This window comes from Lissotriton vulgaris, chromosome 1_2 (assembly GCF_964263255.1).
Source record: "Lissotriton vulgaris chromosome 1_2, aLisVul1.2, whole genome shotgun sequence".
NCBI classification, from domain to species: domain Eukaryota; kingdom Metazoa; phylum Chordata; class Amphibia; order Caudata; family Salamandridae; genus Lissotriton; species Lissotriton vulgaris.
In genome coordinates, this window is record NC_141686.1 from 240,365,239 (window position 1) to 240,382,445 (window position 17,207).

The 17,207-nt window shown below is 44.9% G+C and overlaps 1 protein-coding gene across 1 annotated transcript in view; it reads right to left on the bottom strand.

Annotated features, from left to right (window-relative positions):
- The window catches only part of IPP (intracisternal A particle-promoted polypeptide), a 224,580-nt gene that overhangs the window by 22,388 nt on the left and 184,985 nt on the right, over positions 1-17,207 (bottom strand). The gene's annotated exons all lie outside the window — the stretch shown is intronic.

Sequence of the window (17,207 nt, forward strand, 5' to 3'; positions counted from 1 at the left end):
TATAGGCCGAGGGGGCCCTAGTTGATAGGGGTGGTCGTAAAATTCTATATGGGACCCGCAGATGATCTGTAAAACCCATGCGTCTGCAGTGATCTCTGCCCAGGCCCCTCTGAAGGCTGCTAGCCGGCCACCAATCTGAACGTGTTCCGCCGGGATGACACTTACCAGTGGCGTTATTGTTGCCGGCGTTATTCTTGAAGCCGCCACGGCCCTTAAAGTGCTGCCCTCTGGTGGGGTAGAAGTTCGTATAATTGGTGGTGGTGTTGTACTGACCCTGCCCGGAGCCTTGACCCCTACCGGCAGTATGCTGGCCGCAACGGCCGGTCGCACGGCCCCTACCGCGACTGGTCCCTTGAGAGAAACGGTTCTGGTAGACCCTTTTAATGCTGGACTGGTCCATGTCCAGTGAGGTAAACCTGGCAACAAATTTCCATAGTTCTTTGACAAAAGGATCTCCAAAGAGACCTCCTAGTGCCACTGCGCCCGCTTCTGTGGAAGCTAAATCACCCAATTTTATGTCTAATTGGATGAGGAGAGACCGCCGGCGTACAGTTGATAGGGCGCAATTGGCGTTCCGTATAAAGATGACCGCCTTTTGCGCCCAGTTCGACAGGACTTTGGATGAGTGACGGTGGATCCTGACACCTTTGCTTCCTCCGCCATGTCCAGGATCTTTGTGATAGGCCCTATTGCGTCAAGCAGCTTATCTTGGGATGAGCGCCAAGATCTGTCGATGCCCTTACGAGGGTCTTTCATGTATTTTGACAGGAAAGTGGCCATCTTGGAGTGTAACTCTGGAGTTAACGCCACCTTTCCTTCTAATGTAGGCCTTGGACATTCCCCTCGCAGACACCCTCTTGCTTCCTTCTCTAAGGGTTTGCGGAGGCGTCCCGCCACGGACTTCGCCACTTTGTCCCCAGGCGTCCAGGCTGCAGACCGCGGATGGACAATTTCGTCTGGGTCTAACATGCCTGTACTGTCCTGCGGTAACTCGGCGGTGGAGCCGGATGGGCACCAAGAACGCGTGGACCCTTCGTTGTCATCCATGTCTTCCGGGGACCCCCCGTCAGTTGTTGAGTGGGGGAAGCCCAATGACACCGAAGGCTCTGGAGCCGGTGGACTTCGCCACTTTGTCCCCAGGCGTCCAGGCTGCAGACCGCGGATGGACAATTTCGTCTGGGTCTAACATGCCTGTACTGTCCTGCGGTAACTCGGCGGTGGAGCCGGATGGGCACCAAGAACGCGTGGACCCTTCGTTGTCATCCATGTCTTCCGGGGACCCCCCGTCAGTTGTTGAGTGGGGGAAGCCCAATGACACCGAAGGCTCTGGAGCCGGTGACGGCGCCGGGTAGGGACAGACTTTTTCGCCAAGAAAGCACTACGCAGTCGCTCAAAGGCGTCCTTGTCCACCCCCTGCGCCCCTTTGGACTCCCCTTCCTTGCAGGGTTTCTTCGGGACCGAGGGGCCCTCCCTAGGGGTAGGAGCAGGGACCACAGCCGAAGTGCCTAAATGTGCTTGCACCAACTTTGCGCACTCTACCACAATCCAGTTGGAGAGGCGCTCTTCCATGGGACCCACTACCTCGGTGACACAGCGGTAGATGGAGTCATCCACCGCATAGAAGAACTCATCATCGTAGGGTAAGTAATGAGTTTCTTCCTCTGCATAATAGCTATTCTGTTCCATAATGGTGGACTGCTATAACCCTTCTATATGTATGGTGAATCAAGGTAACAGAGGCACACAAGTAACAGTTTGTGGAGGCTGGGGGACCCAGAACCATATTTTGGCAGACCCAAGGACTGCTATGACTTTTTGGTCTGGAACCAAGCCAGCAATAGAGGTAGCACTATCCTCCTGGCGCGCAGATCCTCACAATGACCGGATCTTAACCGCTACCCAGCGCGCCACCACACAACAGTGAAAAAATGCTTATCCTGCCCTCAGGCGATTCACGCGGTTATTACCGTAATACTGACCCCAGCGGGGAGTTTATAAAAGACTGCGGGGCTAAATACAGACCCAGGGCGGGCGTAATGGTATAGCTGTAGGGGCAAGGCTCCGACGCAGGTCGATCTCCTCAGCGCGGCTCCTCTCTGTGAGGGAACCGTGCTGAGGAGCAACAAGAGGTCACAGCTCCCCCTTGCGGCCGCACTCCGCACCGCAGCTGATCGTGGGCGGCCGCGAAGGAACGGAGGAACGTTCCCGCAGCCGTAGGGGCTCTAAAGAAGAAAAAAACACAGAAAAAGTGGAAAACCCCACAACAGTTATTCCTTAAGTCCCCAAACCTTACAATAATAATAGCAAAAAGCAGTAAACAACGAGTGCAAGAAACAGCACAATTATGGGGAAAACTACTTAACTGGCTGCGATGCAGCGAAGAAAGAGGAGGAGGACCTAAGATGGACACCCTTTCTAGTATTCATGGACATTGCTGAAAGACTTGTGTTGTGCTTTGCCTGCATGGACTCATGGGAGTTGTAGTTGTTTATCCTGAATATTCATAATTTTTCATTTAAAATGCATCTGTTTCCCTGTGTTTTCATGACTTGAGCATTTTTTCTTGCTTTTCTGAGCTACTGTGAAAATTGTATAGATTAAAGAGCGAAGGAAGAAAAGCATAATCTGAAGCCTCCGGTCCGGACATAGAATCATCCCCGTCGTCGAGATGAGAGTCTAACAGTATATATGGTAAGCAGTACAATGTTAAACATACACCTAGTTAGCTTTAACACTCACAACCGTAGCCTATCCACTTCTTTAGAAAATACCCAAACACAGCCAATCACATTATTCCCAATCTCATCACCCAAGCTAGCAAGTTTAGATTTCAGCACTCTGGAGTATAGTAGTCCTATTGCCTTTTTGGTCTGAGTTGGGAGGAGGGTGCCTCGTATGTGAATCTATGAATGATACAATACTGGAGAACTTCAGTTTCAGATAAGTAATTTTTTCTACAGTATTCGAACTTTCATAGATTCACATGCTTGAATCAGAATAGCAAGCAGTCAACTGTTAATAAGCATTAAAAGTACCACTGAGAATGGGAAACATGAATGTCTGGGTGTTTAGTGAATGCAGGAGCTGTAATCACCAAGTGAGAACTTGATAAATATACAGTCATGTTAGTTCACAGACTTGGTATATGTACTGCCCTTACTTTGTGTTGACTTTCATTTTCTGGAATACTAGACGTACAGAATAGCAACAGTATTTGAGGAAATGATGACAAGCTTTTTTGACAAATGCAAAATAAAGGTTTTTTTTCAAATAAAAAAAAAACAAGTATTAAAAGTAGTAGAAGGGAAACCGAGGTGAAATAAGTCCAACCTTACTGGAATAAATGTTGCAGGATTTCTTAACCTACCGCCACTTTCTTCCTTTACTCTGTGTATAGGCAGTAGTGCAAATGTATTTCTGTTTTCCTAGGTCGCTGCTCTGCATTTGTCAACATTAGATACCCCAGCAAAGGATGCTGCAGATGTAAATACACTTCTTGTAGAATAAGCCTACAAAGTTCCTGGTAATGGTGACCTGCTTCTTTATGGCAGAATTTATTTTTTGAAAAAACTCCACAAGCTACACAATGCTTTGATAGAGGTTGGTCTTTAAGAGGGTCACTGTATGCTATGAGTAATTGATCTGATTCACCTGATTTTATCGATGTAAAGTTTAGATATCTTCCAATATCTAAAAAGTGGAGTGCTCTTTCAGCCGCAGTAATTGGATTTGGGGAAAAAAGTCTTGACAACTACTGATTCATTCAAATGAAAATCCGAAGGTACTTTGAAGATGAGGCGCGGATAAGTTTGTGGGTATCTTCATCCTATCCCAACTGAAGGAGGAAAGGCTCTTTTATTGTAAAGGCTTGGATCTCTCCTATCCTTCTGGCTTATGTGAGAGCTAACAAAAGCACTACTTTCCAGAAGATATATTTTAGGTCTTCTTTGTGATAGGGTTCAAATTGTTCCTTCAATAGTTGAGCCAGTAAAGCATTAAGTTTCAATAATGCATGAGGATGGATTTTTGGAGGAAATGTCCTGAAGAAGCCTTTGAGAAACTACTTTAGAAGTCTGTCAGACCAAAGAGACTGTTTGTTCCATGTTCTTTTAAAAAGAGAAATAGCAGCTAGAGGGACTCCAACTGAAGCACGACTAAGTCATGAATTAGACAGATGTAGTAGATATGGTAAAATTTGTTGAGGCAGATAATGGATTTAGTCTGTTCTGCAAACACCAGTTACAAAAACATTTCAATTTTGTGGAGCATGTTTCATTTGTGGATCCTGCTTTGGCTTTTGAAAGTATTTCTTTACATTCCTGTGGGATTTCTAATAAATGGAATTCGCTAAATTTAGGAGCCAGGCTGACAAACTGAGAAAGGAGTATCTAGCTAAAGAATTTTCCCACTGTGTCGAGATAGTAAACTCAGTGTTGGTTCTAATAGTATTTGTCGTCGTTCTTATAGGAGAAACAACTTTATGAACTAATAGTGCCTTGGCCAAGATGGAGCTATGAAGATTATTCAACATAACTCCCTTCTCATTTTCAATAGTACTGTTGGTATCAATGGGATTGGATGAAATGCATACGCGAAGGTCCCTGACCAATAAGGGCACAAACCTGGCAGCTGGTGCCTGCTGGTATAAAACTGGCGCTTCTAATTCTGGTTAGTAGGAAACAGGTCTAGTTTTGGCAGGCCCCATTTTCAGAGTGCTTTCCATAGCTGGAACTAGATCAGTTTAAATTCTTGACATTCCTTTGATGTTCTGCTGATTCTGGCGGTCTGCCTTTAATTGAATAGGATGTTGCATGGCCCAGATCAATAATTTATAAGCATTTTTTGTGTTCCCCCTTGTTTGTAATATATGCTGGTTGGATTGTCAGTTCTTATCAATACTGGCAAGTTTCTTATTTGATGGCGAATAGAGTGGAACCCAAATAAGATTGCTCTTATTTCTAGAACATTGATATACATCTTGGTTTTTCTTCCTCTCCCTTTTCCATGGTCTTGCAAGTCTTGTAGGTGCACACCTAATTAAGCATCCATGGTCATTACAAAAATCATCTTCTTTTGCAGACATTCCGACTGCGGTATTTTTGCATTGAAACCACCATGTGAATGCCTTTTTTTAATGGGGGACCGGGCAAGGCGGAGGGGGTGAATCCGTATCCAGTCTTCGAACGTACTGGTGTTCTGCAGCCACTGCTGTTCCAACGTCTCTTGAAATGGCCTCATATGTAGCCGGAAGTGTGGAATCCAATGAATGCAGGATGACATCATCCCTAAAATGGACTTGAAGATTCTCTGGGTTGTTGTTTTTTCTTTACGTGTAACCATGGCTATTAAGTGGGACAATCTTTCTTCTGTCTGGAAAGCTCTGCCTACTTTTGTACCGAGAACTGCCCCATTGAAATTAATTTTTGGTTGGGGATATTGAGAAGATTTCCCCTTGTTTAATGCAAGGCCACATTTTTGATAGTGTAACAGTGCCTGCTGTAGCCTCCCAGCTGCTGATGAATGCCTTGCCTTGATTAACCAGTCATCTAGATAAGTTAACATTTGATCACCTTTTTTCCTGAGCTGGGCAGCTACAGGTGCCATGCATTTGGTAAAGATTCTGGGAGCAGATTTGAGGCCAAAAGGGTGAATTTTGAATTGATAATGACGATTAGCTACTCTGAATCTTAGACATTTGCGCTGTGTAGGATAAATAGGCATATGAAAGTATGCATCCTGTAGATCCAGAGATGTCATGAAATCTCAGTGTCTAAGAAATTGTAGAATTTCCTGCAGTGTTATCATAAAAAACTTTTGTTTCTTTAAATATCAGAGAAGGGTCCAATGATCTAATATTGATCTCCATTCTCCTGTCTTTCTCCATATAGGCAAGAAATGAGAATAAAACCCAAAGTTCTGTAGCGCTTTGGAAACAAGTTATGTTGCTCTTACCCTTAGCACAATGTTATTTCCATCTTTAACTGACGCAGATATAGATGTTGATGTTATACTCCGAGCGTTAGCATCTTTGAAAGCTTTTCTTCCAATTCTAATGCGTTACCGCAATTTATCAGTTCAAACACTCAGCGGTCGGATGCGATGCTGGCCCAATTGTTGTAATGGCAACTACTGGTCCCATTCAGGATCTGAATACTGAGGCGAGTTGGCAAACTCACCCTCTTCCTGATTATCATGTATCCAATTGTGGTGTCATGGACTGAGGTGGTGCTGGAGATAATTGTGGCAGACATTTGAGCAGGCTGAAAGCTGTCCAGGTGAAGGAGGTATATTAGGCACCCTTATGTATTATACATTTCAAGACGTATATTGTAGAAGGAAAAAGTGGCACAGAAGCTATGTGGGGGACCATGTATTCTTTCTGTAAGGATTACATCACTAATCACCAACCACACCACAAATTATAAACATTGTGCCCCACCTGCACTAATCAGTGAAGGACAACATGGAAGGAGGGTGGAAGAGTTACATTCCTTTATTGAGTTACTGTTTTCTGATCACATTTCTCTACTCAGTGGATCCATTCTCAGCTATTATTGGCCCTTCCTTTTCTTCACAGAGGAACCAGCTACTCTTAGGTGGGAAGCAGAAACACAAGGAGCACAATCAATTTACACGAGATCTGAAATCAAATATTTGGGTCATCTTTGGGGGGGGGGGACTCTATCTTCTTGATTAAGGAGACTCAAGTAAATTTGGTTGCTGTGTGCTCTAGTAAGTGGGAGCAAGAAGAGCTCCAAACAGTTCCCACTGGAGTCTAAGGAACAAATGGCAAAGGATGGAATCCTGTGGGACTTATCAGACCACTTTCATCCACTGGGTTTCAGAGGTGCCCTTTAGGACAAGTAAGTGTTGGTCAGGTAAGCAAAATGAGAATCGGTGTGGTGTAAGAGAGTCCTCAGTGGGTTGTGCTGGCAGGACTTTGACAAGAGCTTGATGGCCAATGGTGTAAAGGGAGCCAAGGTCAAGTAGGAGCAGGAAGCGTGGGCAGCCATTGTCTGCAATGAGAAGGGTTTCGTTTATGACTTACATGGTAGCTGTCTTATTGCTGCACCATGGTGCATGGAAGCCGAATAGACAAAGTTTTGACCCAGCCGTGAGGGGAATGGCCAACGACACTAACGCCAGAGGGAGCCTGCCGCCACTCCTGCCATGGTTGCCGCAGTCGCCAGCGCAGCCACCAGGAGATCAGCCCACCGCCAACTACAACCCCCAGAGGGCTTTGCGGGGCGCAGAGCCAGTGACGCTGCCAGAGGGCGCCGGAGACCCTCAAAACTGGCCCAGCCCTCCCGCAGCGTGGGACGCGACAAAGTTTGACCCAGCCGTGAGGGGAAAGGCCAACAACACTAACCTCAGTGGAAGCCAGCGGGAGCAAGAGGGAGCCTACCGCCACTCCCGCCATTGTTGCTGCAGGCGTCAGCGCAGCCACCAGGAGATCAGCCTACCGCCAACTCCAACCCCCAGAGGGCTTTGCGAGCGCAGAGCCAGTGATGCTGCCAGAGGGCACCGGAGGCCCTCAAAACCGGCCCGGCCCTCCCGCAGCGCAGTACACGCACGGGCCAAGGGCGGGCCCGTCCGCGCCTGTCAGAGGCCGGAAAAGGCCAGGCTGGGCATCTCCCCTAACATCTACCAAGAGGGCCCAGACTATGAGGTACTGTTGACATTCAATTAAGTTTGACATTTCCCCAGACCTTCCCATTTCCATAAACTGGCCTTGAACTGGCATCCAAGGAAGTATACAAGCTTATGGTTTAAGGCTACTGAGAAATCTTGGTGCCTGTAGATTATACCAGTGTAGTATAGCGGTGTCTACATATTTCTCCAACACTAGACGAGAGAATCCCTAAGATGGGGAAGCAGGCTTGTGTGGTGAAGAAACAAATCTTAGCTCCCCCTAATCCTAGCTCTAAACCCGCGTCCATCGACAGGATGCTAGAGAAAGCCTTGGGAGCAGGGGCCACAGAAATAGAACGGACTGAAAGATGTTTATCTATCACTCCTAATCTAGAGATAGATTTGATGGATCTCAGTTCTACAGGCGACTTAAGGGCACCAGTAATAAAGTTTTTCAATGATTAATCTGTAATTTTAGATGCAGTGAGCCGAGAGTTACCGAAGCCCAACACCTCAAACCTATCAGGCAGAAAAAGTAAAGTTAAACCAAAACTTAACAAACTTACAAATGAGAGCAATTGTTAAGGAAGAGCTCAGACCCCTACTAGCAAGTTTAGATGGAATGACAGTAAAATTTAATGAATGGTCAAAAGCTAGGGAGACAACTAAGGATACTATTAGCTCAGATAGCATGACATGTGTCCAGGCTACCACGAGTAATTCATTGGTTAATCCCCTCATGATTCTAAACAAAAAGAGGCCCCTCAGCAAATGCAGATAATGAACAACAAGCTAGGAAGCAAAATGGAATTAGTGAAGTAAGGCCACCCTCGACGGCTACAAATGTAGCAAATCAGGCCCCTTCAATGCCAAAAAAGCTATAGACAGGTGGTGGAAGGTACCTCTTTAACTCTAGAACGTAATGTTCTAGAACGCAACAATCAGACTTACTGCCCCCCCAATCATAAATTTACCACCTGCCTCAACCCCATATGTACTGGTACTTGCAGGGGTACCCAAATTAAGAAAGGGGCAACCATAATCTCACCAGGATCTAAAGAACAAATCTGTTCATTGGTTAGTGAACCATAGTAATTTTGGCAATGAGAATGCTGAAGAGATCCTAACCACAAGAAGGGTGGGTTGGATTGGCGAACGTCACAAGGACATACAAGGAGAATGCATAGTAATTAATTTTAGAAATCCATGCATGCCCCAAAAAGTTTTAGAAACTGAGCATGGGAGGAACAGGGGTAGTATTTTATTACTCCCCCTAGGTAATTTTTACCCCCCTAACAGGCCCTTCCAGCAAGGGCAGTATCATGAGATCTGCACCTAGAAATCCGGTATAACCACATCTAGGTCAGCTTTGGCATAACCAACCTATTTTTAATATTCTTACTGGGAACAGATTTAGTCCCCTAGAGGGAGTGGCCTGACTGAAGGAAGTCCCCCCAATCAATAAGGAGGAAACATCTTCTGCACCACTAGACTTTGAGACCCAGGGTAGTTCTATAGGCCCAAATCTTGAGAGTGAGGAGGGTTCAGTCGGAGGGAGCATGAGCGGCTCCCGAAGCAGTAACCATCACGAGGGTGGGTTAGCCCATTCTGTAAATTCTGAACATCTATTAGCTGTAGGGCTAAACGCCCTGGAAGTCACTGGATCAACAGACGTGTCTACGAAGCAGCCCCCCTTAGTGTCCTCCAATAAGAATCTATTGAATTGCCAGATAACAAGGGTTTTATCTTGGAATATTGCAGGCATAAATAATAAATTAGATGACCCTGATTGGGTATCCTTTATTAATCAATTTGAGATCTGCATGTTCCAGGAAATTTGGGCAAGAGGGGAGGTCCCTAAATCAAGTTATGCCTCTTTCAGTATCCCCGCAACATCGGGGGTATAGGAAGACCATCTGGGGGCCTCACCATATGGGTAGGCACACACCAGGGGTGTACAGCTGAGCAAATTGACACAGGTTCCATTGACATTTTATGTGTCCTTCCAAGTCCCCTGTAGCCCTAATAAATGTATATTCGAGACCCACCTCTAAGGGCAAAGAGTCCACCACGGTGGAAGAATTTTTATGTTCTACTGCTGCAAATCAAATGATCTTAGTAGGAGGGGATTTTAACTGTCAGTTCGAGCCACTGGAGGGGTTGTTTCTTGACAATTTACACGATGATCTTTTTTTTGAAAATTACAGAGCCCAGATGTCTAAAAGTTTAAAAATGGAATCCCCTGGTGATCCAGATGAATTGTCTCATACTGAGACATTCATTATGAGCGTGTAATGGGAGATCCCCATCTGATAAATCTATTGGTTACATGTTCTACAGTAAAGACCGTGGGTTTCTATTAGATTATATTTTAATTAATTCTAACTCCTGGGATAGGATGACAGATTTTAAAATTATCCCACGCCTAGATAGTGATCATCATGCGCTAGTACCAGAACTAAAAGCATTACATTCTGGAAGTATGTACCCCTCAGATAACTCGATTGATTCCAGGGTGGCTGTCTCGAATTGTATGTATGCCGGTTTTGGGAGACGAATGCAGTAAACCCGCATCGTGATACAAGCTATATCAAATAGCATCATGGTATAGATTACTGAGTATATGTATGCCTCGTGACACAAATTGCACCGAGGAGCTCGAATTTTAGACCAACTGACAAGAATAAGGGTCACTTTATTTTTGAGATTTGAAAGCGCAGAGACTGAAGCCTATTTTCCCACAATAACCAGTGGGTCAAGCTACACGCCTTGATAAGGAGTCAACATTAACTTTGGGACAACGAGTGAAGATACGCCACTTGGTCCCCCATTTTAGGGGTCAGCAATACTCTTGGGTTGCCCTCTGTTTTAGTTCTGATGAAGACTGACATGGCCCAGGTCCAACTTACCTATAGGCCCTAAGACGAGTCGAAACGTCGACGCTCCTTTTAGCCTGGATCTGTGGCACTTTTTCATATGCAAATAATTTTTGGAAGCTATGTTCTCCCTTTATTGAAAAATGTGTATAGAATTTATACTCGAGGCAAGGTTACTGTAGGACAGTGAACTGTGGAACCGATCCTTTGTATAACAAATTTGTGAATATTTTATGTCCTTGTTTGAATTTTCTCTTCTTTAATCACTTGATGATTTCTTTATTCTTTGCACGCTCTCTTTGGGCAACCTTTAAGCTTCTATCTTTGGATAGTTTGTTGGAGATACAACGAATTAAAATTGTCCCTGATTTTGTAATTATTGCTGTTGCATTTTTCTTCTTGTGTGAATTTTGTACATTTATTGATTAGGGTTGATCTAAGAGACATACCCCTTAATGATATGGAAACATTGATCATGTACTGATTGATTCAGTCCAATGAAAGAAAGGGTCACAGACCACTGTTTTTCAATATCATATTATACCCAGGTCTATGACTTTTATGGGTCACCCCATTTTGTTAATGATTGTCTACAATTGTAGGCGGAGAGTGAGATGGACTGATTTTAGTAAATGACAGGATAACTTGGGCAGCCTATATAACGCCCTACTTCCCGTACTTGTAGAGGCGTCTACTTCATATAGTCAAAGCAGGGATGGCATAGACCCAGAGTTGGTTGAGACGAACCATGCCAAACTAGGAGAAGCTACATTGAACTTCTATCCAAATAAAATTAATAGGCCGGGTAGACCGCCCTCCCACCCCTAGTGTAATGCTCTTTGCAGTAAGGCTAAAAGGGCATTAGTAGCATCCATTAAAGCCAATGATCGCTCACAAATAAGAACTACAAGAAAGGATTATAAAGCGGTCACCTTAGAAGCTAAGCAAAGGTGGGAAAAGGAAAATTGGGACACAGTGAAAATTGCACTAGGGGACAGAGATATGAGGACATTTTGGGGTGTCGTAAATTCTGGCTCATCTATCCCGGTCGAACCGAATTCGGACGAAGAGGTTTGGCGGAAGCATTTTGAATCCCTATGCTAAGGATAAGTTGCCCAAGGATGACTCAACTAATGGCTGTCCTTTGGCATCGGATTGCCCCTTAAACAATAGGGATACAAACCCCCAGCTTGATGGCATTTTGGGCCCAAGTATAAGTCTAAATGAAATAAAGGGCTCATTGGCAAAAATAGCCCCGGGCAAAGCACCAGGCCCGGACAAGATTCCTGGGGACCTTTATAGGAGTGAACCATCTATCTGGGCCCAGTATTTTTGGATGCTTTTTAATGCCATAATGCAGGGCATGAAGATCCCTCCTAGCTGGCTTGGTGAGGAAATAATTCCGATTTTTAAAAAAGGTTCCCCACTTCTCCCAACTAATTATAGATCAATCAGTTTAACAGACATTTCACAAAAAATATTTGCATGTGTCTTGCCCCTCAGGCTACAATCCTGGATGGAAAAGATGGGGGTACTGTCCTCCCTTCAGGCGGGGTTCAGGGAAAAGCGGTTGACCCTGGACCAAGTACTAAGATTGCAATTGTTGCACTGGAAAACCGTCTGCCTGGAGGGGGACAGTGTCTAGTTAATATGTGTAGACCTGAGGTCAGCATTTAATTTGGGACGTAGGGAAAAACTGTGGTTAGTTCTTGGTGAGATGGGGGTTCCTACATATTTAATCCAACTCAAACAACTCCACGAGGGCAACTATGCGCAAATTAGGCATGGTAAGGATGGAAACCTTACTGCACCCATACCCATTAAACGTGGCGTACGCCAGGGATTCGTGCTCGCGCCAATTTTATTCAGCCTGTACATCAATGACTTGATTGATGCCCTGCTAGCTGAAAAAGACCTAGATGCCCCTAAGTTAGCCTCCCGCCAAATATCGGCAATGATGTTTGCCGATGACACTCTGTTGGTAGCTAAATCACCTATGGGGTTACAAAGGGTTTTGAACAGATTTGAGATATTCTGTAGGGAAAGAGTTTTAGAAATAAACCTACAGAAAACCAAATTTATGGCTTTTAATTGTCCAAAAAGCACACACCCAAAACCTTCAGTGAACGGTAAACCGCTTGAAAGAGTGTCATCCTTTATTTATTTAGGCATTGCAATCACTGAGACCATGGATTGGGGGGCTCACATCACGAAATCGACATTAAAATTAGCGCAATCTACAGGTGGCATTATAATGGTCTTTAGCAAGTCTAGCAAGAGAGCAGTTAGCCCGGCACTAGAAATCTACAGGGCTCAGGCTCGAGGTGGGGCACTATATGGCGCAGAGCTATGGGGCCATCTTAAGCTTGAGACCCTATCACAGGTGGAGAATCAATACCTCAGACAGTTGTTTAAGTTGTCACGTGGCACTCCGCTAATTCCTCTTCGACTAGATACGGGAATAATGGCAATTGCAGAAATGTCGAGCCTTAAACCCGTAATGTATTGGCGTCGCCTGTGGACTACTCCCGAACCTTTACCTTATAGGGAGGAATTGTCTGAGGTAATGATAGTACGGGGTGCTGCCAAGTTTCCGTGGTTTGTTCATATTAAATATTTGTTAACTAGTATGGGCCTAGGGGATTGTTGGGCTGAACCTGAGCTAGCCTGTTCTTTAATATCAAGGAAACAAATAAAGGTACACTATGAAGAGCATAGAATGGCTCAACTTCCTATATTTTCCAAAACAGGAAAATTAACTAGAGCTTTCCTAGAAATAAAAGATATTTTTTGCTTTGAGATGGTACTAGACCTTATCAAACCAGTTGCGGCAAGGAAGCTCTACTTACAGTTCAGGTTCGGGGTGCTTCCTCTCCGCTTTTTTACATCTAAGTCGAGAGATCAGCAAGCGGCACACTGCCCAGCATGTGATCACCCTGAAGAATCAGTGTTCCACGTTTTCTTTATTTGCCCAGGCTATAATAAAGCAAGGAAACGCCGGCTGGTACAGACCTGCAGGAACATTGGTAATAGGCATTGTCTTGAAGTATTCAGGATACTAAGTATGTCCTCAGTATCCCAATTGTCTATTTAGTTGCAGGATTCCTGTTCTCTATGTGGTGCACTAGAAGGGTCTTTCTAAAATTACCTAATGGTGTATTGGTCTCTCAATAGGGAACGAAAAATGTTATCATTGTAACTTGGCATAATCTTCCTCTGTCGCTTAGTACAGTTTTATATTCAAGGCCTTCCCTTTATATGAATCTTTTTTAGCTAATTTATGTATTTATTTATTCGCACTATGCACTTTCCGAAACTAAACATGTGACCCTCGCCTAGTAACAACCCCAAAAAATCGAATGCATTTTAATATGATAATTATGTGTACAATGAATTCTATTGCTTTTTTTTTTATTTGTTGTTTGCATGTTCTGATGTAATTTTAGAAATGATTGGTTGCAGGTGTCTGTACTTTTTAGGTCATATTGACCGAAATAAAGTCTTTTTGAACTGAACTGAGAATAGACAATTGGATCGCCTAGCCTTGTCTCCATCCATTCTTGTAATTTGATGGGAGCTGCTTTTGGTATCATCCTTCAAATAAAAAAAATAATGAATGAACCTGTAGTTGGTTAGCTCATTCTCCAACTCTTCAGAAGCTGGAAGATATACCTTTTTGATTTCATCCGAGAAAGTGCTTTTCGTGCTTCAGTAGCGAAGGATTTCAAGACTGTCGGGGGTGGGGGGCGATGGGAATCATCTATTTTTATTGTATTGGGGAATGGGTGGAACAGTGGGAGTTTAGGGCGAGCAAATACAGCACTTACATTAGTCCAGTGAATGAGTTATGGGTGGGAATGGCATGGGATCGAAGCACTGTATAAAACTTTAAAAACATCTATTATCACAAGAGATGTGAGTAATTGTTTTGAGGTGCATAGTCTTCGATGTTACTTAGGCAACCATAGGTTTTCATAGAGACTGCATATTTGTCTCAAATTAGGACACTAAATACCATTTGTGCATTATATCTTTGTCCCTTGCAACATGTTTGTTTGAAGTTGTATTTATTTATTTATTAATTACATTTATAAGGCGCAACAGCTACCCAAAAAGGTTTTTCCGGCGCCATAACGAACTAGGTGTAGAAATAGAGCGGAGGTGAGTGGTTATTGGTCAAATAGCCAGGTCTTAGGGGCTCTGCGAAAGCGGGTGTAGACAGTTTCATGGCGGATAGTCAGGGGACGAGCATTCCAGAGGGTCGGAACAAGATAAGAAAAAGATCTACCACCCATCCTGGCGAGTTTAAACCTAGGCAACTTGAAATTGCCAAGAGTGGCCGACCTCAAGTGACGAGTGGGAACGTAAGGGCAAACAAGGGATTGTAAATACTGAGGCGCCGTACCAATTTTAATCTTAAACATGTAACTCAGGGCTTTGAACTTGATTCGGTTCTCCACCCCTGAGCAAATGGAAGTCGCGGAGAAACCCGGAGATGGATGAAGCTCTAGGAACTCTGCAAAGAAGTCTTACTGCCGAGTTCTGTACCAGCTGTAGTCTACAGATCACAGCCTTGTTAGAGCCCAGGTACAGAATGTTACCGTAGTCCAGCCGGGAGGTAATGAGGGCATGAACCACTGTTGTTTGTGTGGAGGTAGGCAGCATCCAGATCTTCCTGAGCCATTTTAGGATGGTAAAGCACACCGGGGTAACCTTGGTTGCTTGATGGTGCATTGTCAAGGCGTCATCAATGGTTATGCCAAAATTCAGGACATGGCTGGACGGTAGCGGGGCGCACCCATCTCAGCTGGCCAGTATGAGTATGAGTACGAGTATGAAAGGTATTTCTATAGCGCCTGACTACCCGGAGGCCTCATAGCGCTTAAAAGAAAGGAAGCAGAGTAACGTCGCACTAACCTTTAAGGGAACATTCTAAACAGATGGGTCTTCAAACACTTGCGGAAGGTCAGCAGATTGCGGTTCCCCTGCATAACTTGGGGAAGGGAGTTCCACAACCCAGCGGCAATAAAGGAGAAACTACGTCCACCCCATCTCACCTTCCTTATTTTCTTGATGGTGGCCAGGTGCAGGGAACCAGAACGAAGAGTCCTAGGAGGCCGGTAATGTGTTAGTAGAGGGTGTAAAATGGATGGACCGGTTTTCCACATGGCTTTATGAGCCAGACACATTGCCTTGAATTGTATTCAAGCAGCGATGGGTAGCCAGTGTAGCTGTTGCAGGGCTGGCCTTGCTGATTGCTGCCATGAAACCTGCAAAAGCATCCGTGCTGCACAGTTCTGAACAACCTGTAGTTTATTTAATGTAGCTTGAGGTGCTCCTAGGTACAAAATATTTCCGTAGTCCAACCGGGACAATATAAGGGCCTGGACCATAATCCTTCTAGCCTCAAATGGGAGGGGAATGATTTTTCGTAGCAGTCTCATCAATCCATAACAAGTTGATGAAAGCATAGTGGCCTGATATCCAAAGTTAAGGGCGTTGTCAAGCCAAATGCCTAAACTCTTTATTTGGGGCTTTGGGGACAGTGCGGGGCCTAAACATGGCAGCCACATAGGGACAGATATAGTAGGTGAAGGGTTCCCCAACACCATAATTTCTGTCTTATCTCCATTAAGGTAGGAACACTCCATCCATCTGGCTACTGCCTCAAGGCAGGGAGCCAGAGTGCTGGACGAGCCCTTGTTCTGGTATAGTGATACCACTAACTGGGTATCGTCTGCATAACTGACGAACTTTATGCCAAATGGGTTGGTGATACCTGCCAGCGGCCTCATATAGACATTGAAGAGCGTCGGGCCTAAGGCCGAGCCCTGTGGGACCCCACATCCAAGAGGCAAGCTGGAAGAAACCACGTCCCCTTTGAAGACCTGAAAGTGACGGTCAGTAAGGAGGAATAGGAACCATCTCAGCGCAGCACCTCTCACACCCACATTTTTGAGACGGTCGGCTAAGATCTTATGATTAACCATATCAAACGCTGCGCTGAGGTCTAAAAGGATGATTCCAGCCACCCCTCCCTCATCCACCAGCTCCCTTGCCTCCTCTGTTACCATTAACAGAGCGGTCTCCGTCCCATGGTTAGGACGGAAGCCGGTCTGTGTGGCATCCAGCAGGTTGTTGGATTCAAGATGGTTAACCAGGATGTTGTTAATAAGTTTCTCCAACAATTTGCTCATCTAAGGTAGAGCGAAATTGGGCGGTAGTTGGAAAGCTTTAATGGGTCCAAGCTGGGCTTTTTCAATAAGGCCTTGACCATCGCACACTTCCATTGAACAGGGACTAAGCTTGATGTAATAGAGGAGTTCAAAACCTCAAGAATTGTTGTGCGGACAGAGTCAAGGACCGCCATCAGATGTTGAGGAGGGGCAGGGTCCGACGGGGAGCCTGAGGACAACTTTCCTATACACTGATCTAATGTGTCCGCGTCCAGAGGACGAAATTGTTCCAACAGCAGGACTGGAACTGAACCCGGTGACTCAATTTCCTCTGGCTCGGACTGCTTAAGAGAGAAACCTGTGAAGATGGCTTGAATCTTTTGTTGGAAGAACACGCTAATTTGTTGCAGCGGTTCAGGACCCCTTCCCTCGGTGGAGGTTTCTGAGGCAGCGGATTAGAGATTTCGATTTTTTAATTTAATAATTCTTTATTCGGCTTTACACATTGGAAAACCATAAAAGC